The sequence below is a fragment of the Oncorhynchus mykiss genome, chromosome 17 (assembly GCF_057628025.1).
Source record: "Oncorhynchus mykiss isolate SJ-2025 chromosome 17, ASM5762802v1, whole genome shotgun sequence".
Lineage (NCBI taxonomy): Eukaryota > Metazoa > Chordata > Actinopteri > Salmoniformes > Salmonidae > Oncorhynchus > Oncorhynchus mykiss.
The window spans coordinates 67,688,430-67,695,322 of NC_143038.1; the positions used below are offsets into that span (position 1 = coordinate 67,688,430).

Here is a 6,893-nt window from a genome sequence, read left to right on the forward strand (position 1 = left end):
GTAGAGATGGGTAAAAAGCATAGGCTATTCCTTGTTGTAGAGACAGGTAAAAGCATAGGTTATTCCTTGTCATTTTATAAATTGTAAGAGAAAAATACGGGTCTGGATTATATAAAGTGATCTAGGCTATAACAATGATTAACTCCACCACGCGTTCTGCAGTCTACTAGCCTATCGAAGGTCTTACTCAACTGTAACATGGGTTCATGGTTGGCCTATAGGCATATCAAGACATTGACTTTTAAATGTATAGCAAGTATCATTATCCCACGGAAAATATGGTTGTTTTAACTGCTCCGGTATTGAGAATATTAGTGGTAGGCTTTGCGTATAGCAAAATAAATTTTTTTGAAGAAAGAAGTGGTAGGCTTATGGGTCTATCCATAGACAAAACAGCTTAGCAGATAAACATTTTAGATTTTCAGGAGAATCGCATTGAATCAAGCTATTAATTTAAGTTGTGCAGTTGTGTTCTTACGCATAATCTAAACAGAACTGAAAACTTCCCAGCCTATTGAAACTAAATTATTTAATCTAAATTAAATATATTCACGTCACCAAATAATTGATTAAAACACACTTTTTGGCAATGAAGGTCTGCAGTAGCCTCAACAGCACTCTTTAGGGTATCACCATGGTGTAGCCGGAGGACAGCTAGCTTCTGTCCTCCTCTGGGTACATTTACTTCAATACAAAACCTAGGAGGCTCATGGTTCTCACCCCTTCCATAGATTTACACAGTAATCATGACAATTTCCGGAGGACATCCTCCAACCTATCAGAGCTCTTGCTGCATGAACTGATACGTTGTCCACCCAATCAAAAGATCAGATAACAAATCCAGTACTAAAAGCATAAACTACAGCTAGCTAGCACTGCAGTGCATAAAATGTGGTGAGTAGTTGACTGAAAGAGAGAGAAAGACAATAGTTGAACAGTTAACAAATTAATTTATTCAAAGATAAAGGATAAGCGAGAGAGAGAGAGATATTTCCTTCGATTTTTTCACTTTCACTTAGCTAGCTAGTTTAGCTTACTCAAACACCCGGCTCAAACAGAGAGGGATGCTATGTTGGCTAGCTTGCTCTGGCTATCCAACACTGTCATTTTTCCAAGTCAGGGTAAGCTTTTGGTTTTATGAATGTATTGCCACTGGGCCCGCTGGTGTAACTGCTTGTAGACAGTAAAAATCAAATCCAATTGTATTAGTCGTATACACATATTTATTGCGGTTGTAGCAAAATGCTTGTGTTCCTAGCCCCAACAGTGCAGTAGTATCTAACAATACACAACTATACAAACAAAAAAAGTAAAATAATAAAATACACATAGAAATATTAGGACGAGCAATGTTGGAGTCCGGAATATATATATATATATATAGGATGGGCTGTATAGACAATATGGACAGTATATGGATAGAATATGTAGTATATCTGAAGAATAGTATATGTACAGCAATAGTTAGGATAGGCATTGACTAGAATACAGTATATATATAGTACCAGTCAATAGTTTGGACACACCTACTCATTCCAGGGTGTTTCTTTATTTGTACTATTTTCTATATTGTAGAATAATAATGAAGACATCAAAACTATGACATAACACATATGGAATCATGTAGTAACCAAAAAAGTTTAACAAATCAAAAGAGAGAAAGAGAGAGAGTGTAAAGGCAGTGATTATAGGTTTAGGTGAGGAGAGAGACAGAGAGGGAGAGAGGAAGAGAAAGAGAGAGAGAGAGAGAGGGAGAGAGGTAGTGTAAAGGTAGTGATTCTAGGCAGTGATTATAGGCAGTGATTATAGGTAGTGATTATAGGTAGTGATTATAGGTAGTGATTGTAGGTTGTGATTATAGGTAGTGATTATAGGTAGTGATTATAGGTAGTGATTGTAGGCTGTGATTATAGGTAGTGATTGTAGGTTGTGATTATAGGTAGTGATTATAGGTAGTGATTCTAGGCAGTGATTATAGGCAGTGATTATAGGTAGTGATTATAGGTAGTGATTATAGGTAGTGATTATAGGTAGTGATTGTAGGTTGTGATTATAGGTAGTGATTATAGGTAGTGATTGTAGGCAGTGATTGTAGGTAGTGATTGTAGGTTGTGATTATAGGTAGTGATTATAGGTAGTGATTATAGGTAGTGATTATAGGTAGTGATTATAGGTAGTGATTATAGGTAGTGATTATAGGTAGTGATTGTAGGTTGTGATTATAGGTAGTGATTATAGGTAGTGATTATAGGTAGTGATTGTAGGTTGTGATTATAGGTAGTGATTATAGGTAGTGATTATAGGTAGTGATTATAGGTAGTGATTATAGGTAGTGATTATAGGTAGTGATTATAGGTAGTGATTATAGGAAGTGATTATAGGTAGTGATTATAGGTAGTGATTGTAGGTTGTGATTATAGGTAGTGATTGTAGGTTGTGATTATAGGTAGTGATTATAGGCAGTGATTATAGGTAGTGATTATAGGTAGGGATTATAGGTAGTGATTATAGGTAGTGATTATAGGTAGTGATTATAGGTAGTGATTATAGGTAGTGATTGTAGGCTGTGATTATAGGTAGTGATTATAGGTAGTGATTATAGGTAGTGATTGTAGGTTGTGATTATAGGTAGTGATTATAGGTAGTGATTATAGGTAGTGATTATAGGTAGTGATTATAGGTAGTGATTATAGGTAGTGATTATAGGTAGTGATTATAGGAAGTGATTATAGGTAGTGATTATAGGTAGTGATTGTAGGTTGTGATTATAGGTAGTGATTGTAGGTTGTGATTATAGGTAGTGATTATAGGCAGTGATTATAGGTAGTGATTATAGGTAGGGATTATAGGTAGTGTTAATAGATAGTGATTATAGGTAGTGATTATAGGCAGTGATTATAGGTAGTGATTGTAGATTGTGATTATAGGTAGTGAGTAAAGGAACAGATAGAGAAGGGGTTGAAGAGGCCTTGATGATGCCAAAGATATGACTTCTGAGCCAGATAATTAATTACTTTAGCCCACATCTTTCCACGTAATACATCAACAACAGAGTGTGCATGTGAGGACAGGCTCGTACCACGGTGGTCAAACAATACCCTCTATTCACCAAGAGCCAGAGAGGGGAGAGAGGGAACGCACGACCCTCTCACTGTTAAACGTTCTCTCTCTCTGGCCTGAACTATCATCACGCCTCAATAACCTCCAGAACAATCTGATCCCTCTCAACTGTCCCATAATCAACTAGGACAACAACCAACAACACCAACACTTCAGTTTGCAGCTCTATAACGGTTTAAAAGCATATGGCCGATGTGAGTAGCCAATATGAGTAAAACCTTTAAACAGGTCAACATTCACAAGGCCGCAGGGCCAGACGGATTACCAGGACTAGTAGTCAGAGCATGTGCTGACCAACTGGCAAGTGTCTTCACTGACATTTACAACCTGTCCCTGACCGAGTATGTAATACCTACATGTTTCAAGCAGACCACCATAGTCCCTGTTCCCAAGAATGTCAAGTTAACCTGCCTAAATGACTACCGAACCGTAGTACTCACGTCTGTGGCTATGAAGTGCTTTGAAAGGATGGTCATGGCTCACATCACTAATCATCCCAGAAACCCTAGACCCACACCAATTTCCATACTGCACCAACAGATCCACAGATGACGCAATCTCTATTGCACTCCACACTGTCCTTTCCCACCTGGACAAAAGGAACACCTACATGAGAATGTTGTTCATTGACTACAGCTCAGCGTTCAACACCATAGTGCCCTCAAAGCTCATCACTAAGTTAAGGACCCTGGGACACCGCCTTCTTGACGGGCCGCCCCCAGGTGGTATGGGTAGGCAATAACACATCTGCCACTCGGATCTTCAATACGGGGGCCCCTCAGGGGTGCGTGCTTAATCCCCCTCATGTACTCCCTGTTCACCCACGAATGGTTGGTCAATTACGACTCCAACACCATCATTAAGTTTGCCAACGACACAACGGTGGAAGGCCTGATCACCAACAACAATTTGACAGCCTATAGGGAGGAGGTCAGACACCTGGCAGTGTGGTGCCAGGACAACAATCTCTCCCTCAACGTGAGCAAGACAAAGGGGCTGATTGTGGACTACAGGAAAAGAAGAGCAGAGCACGCCCCCAATACATCAACAGGGCTGTAGTGGAGCGGGTCAAGAGCTTCAAGTTCCTTGGTGTCCACATCACCAACAAACTAACATGGACCAAATACACCGTGTCAGTCATGAAGAGGGCACGACAAAACTTATTCCCTCTCAGGAGACTGAAAAGATTTGGCATGGGTCCACAGATCCTCAAAAAGTTCAACAGCTGCACCATCGAGAGCATCCTGACTGGTTTGGCAACTGCTTGACATCACTAAGGCTAAGCTTCCTGCCATCCAGGACCTCTATACCAGGCGGTGTCAGAGGAAGGCCCTAGTGAAACACTCCAGCCACCCAAGTAATATACTTTTCTCTCTGCTACCGCACGGAAAGCGGTACCGGAGCGCCAAGTCTAGGACCAAAAGGCTCCTGAACAACTTCTAACCCCAAGCCATAAGACTGCAGAACAGTTAATCAAATGGGTCATGTAGTTTGAGTCATGTCATTGTGTTTGGTGAGCATGAGCTGTAGGCCTAGGACGGAATTTAGCTTCCTGAACCCAACACAAAGACAGAAGACCACTGTCGCCACCTCGCTCTTCAATCCAACCAACATTCTCATCTTTAGTTTGAGTCTCTCTGTCCTTATACAACATATTACTCAGGCTATGGCCCATCTGGTCAGACCACGGATGAAGGAAGTACGGTGCTGCGTAACCACGACTACCCTATACCCTATTGACAAGAACAACTCACACCACTTCTTATTTCTTCATGTTTCAATAGGGTAGTCGTGGTTACGAAGCAGCGTACCTGATCTTTGAACACTATACACACACACACACCACTAACCACTATGACTGTTCTCTTTACAGACAATTCTGTGTGTCTTCTCTGTAGCTGAACCATGGTGTTGTTCATGCAATGTGTTTTCCTGTGTGAGGAGGAGCATCAGTGTGCAGACAGACAGTGTGAATAAAGTTGAGCCAAGGGAAGCTCTGTAAATATCAAGATGTCCTGTGAGAATGTATATGGCCTTGGGAAGAAGACCCCAGGGAATGTTCTAGTCTAGTATGGGCCTGCTCTGCTTGTTCCTCCAGTATTTTTTTTCTCCTGTGATCCTCGAAGAACTCTGTGTGTGAGAGCCATACTGACGTTCTTTGACAGAGTCATTAAGGACAACACCCACCACACGCACACACACACACACACACACACACACACACACACACGCACACGCACACGCACACGCACACACACACAGTCTCAAGCCCCCTGGAGATGACATCCTGCTTGTACTCAAATACCAAAAGCTGGAAGATACAGTAATTCAATTTTGTTGTTGTCTGGACTCGAACATCCTTGAGATCTTTATTTTCACTGTGCTGGTGAGCGATGCTGGAGGTGTGGTAACAACTGTTCGTGTCTTGTCTTTCTGTGAAATCACAGAGAAATAATTAGAGCACACACTGAACAGAACACTTATAAAAAAATATATTTATTGAAGCGGTTCACAAACACACACACACACACACACGAACATCGTACTGGCATGCACGCCCACCCACCCACAGGCACGAACACACACATCCCACATGTATGGACACATACACATAGGCTATGAAATCACACACACAGTTATTTCACTAATTGGCTTTGTTTTGTTGTGGGGTGTCGTGTCTGTACGCTATATCTTTATCTCGCCTTCTCTCGCTCTCTCTTTGTTCCTCTGTCTCGGGGGAGATCAACCCTTTGCTGGTCTGGAAGCCTACTTTTTCTTCTGGAGCCATCAAGCAACCTGGAAACGGGCTTTTCCACGGGATGAAACCAACACTGAAATTACCGGATAAGTAGATGTGCAATGGATTATGGTCATTGTAGTTAATTACCACATTTTATGCGCTAACCTATGTAGAATAGTGGCCTGTTGGAAACTACAACTCCCTACTCCATCACACAGTTTAGGCTGGATCTGATTTATCTCTAGAGAAACTGAGGATTGTGCGCATTGAGCTCACAGAAGAAAAAACACAATGAAATGGAATTCAAATAATTTAACCAACTTCGGTCAATTAGTTGTTTAAAAACGGAAAAATAGCTGAAATTTCGGTTAATGCTCAGCACTAACAACCATGTTGCCAATCTTGCCTCGCCATTTTGTCACAAGAGGACCACAATGGAAATTGGTCCCAGACTTTATTGTGTGTTGTCCTCAATGATTTTTCTCATGTGCATGTATGTCTTTTTCAAGTTTTGTGTGCTTGTTTTTAAAATGGTCAAATTAATAAAATAAAATAAATAGATAGTGAGACAGAAGTTTGTCAGATGTTCTCAGACCTTAAAAGTTGTCTAATGTTGAGATGGGTCCATGTCTAGCTGTATCTATTGTGTAGACTCACAAGATAACTTAAATGGCTAGCTAGCTAGCTACCACCACACATAGTGACATTGACATGCTAGCCATAACTGCTACCATCATCAGATGGTGGTTAGCCATGTAGCTAACTAGCTAACTTAGCTGCAAGCGTAGCGTGCTGACTTTAACATGCTAGACAACTAGGATAACTCCAAAGTATGTAAGTTAAACTATTAGATAGACAGCTATACTATCTGCTAAAGCCATCCATTGTGACATTTTTGATCATTCATAGCTAGCTAGTTACCTTCCCTCTACAATGTTTCCTCATGTTCGAGGCAGAGTCTTTGTAAGATGCCACCTCCTCCGTCGTGGTTGCATTGCCTCTCCTGTGCTGGTCACAGCCATCTCCATCTTCA

At 41.0% G+C, this 6,893-nt stretch overlaps 1 long non-coding RNA gene across 1 annotated transcript; it reads right to left on the minus strand.

Annotated features, from left to right (window-relative positions):
• Window positions 1–5,452: 5,452 nt before the first annotated feature.
• Window positions 5,453–6,587, minus strand: LOC149976487 (uncharacterized). Its single transcript, XR_016487667.1, has 2 exons — window positions 5,823–6,587; window positions 5,453–5,553 (listed from the first exon to the last, which is right to left on the minus strand). It is a non-coding gene; the product is annotated as an uncharacterized LOC149976487 (long non-coding RNA).
• Window positions 6,588–6,893: the final 306 nt, after the last annotated feature.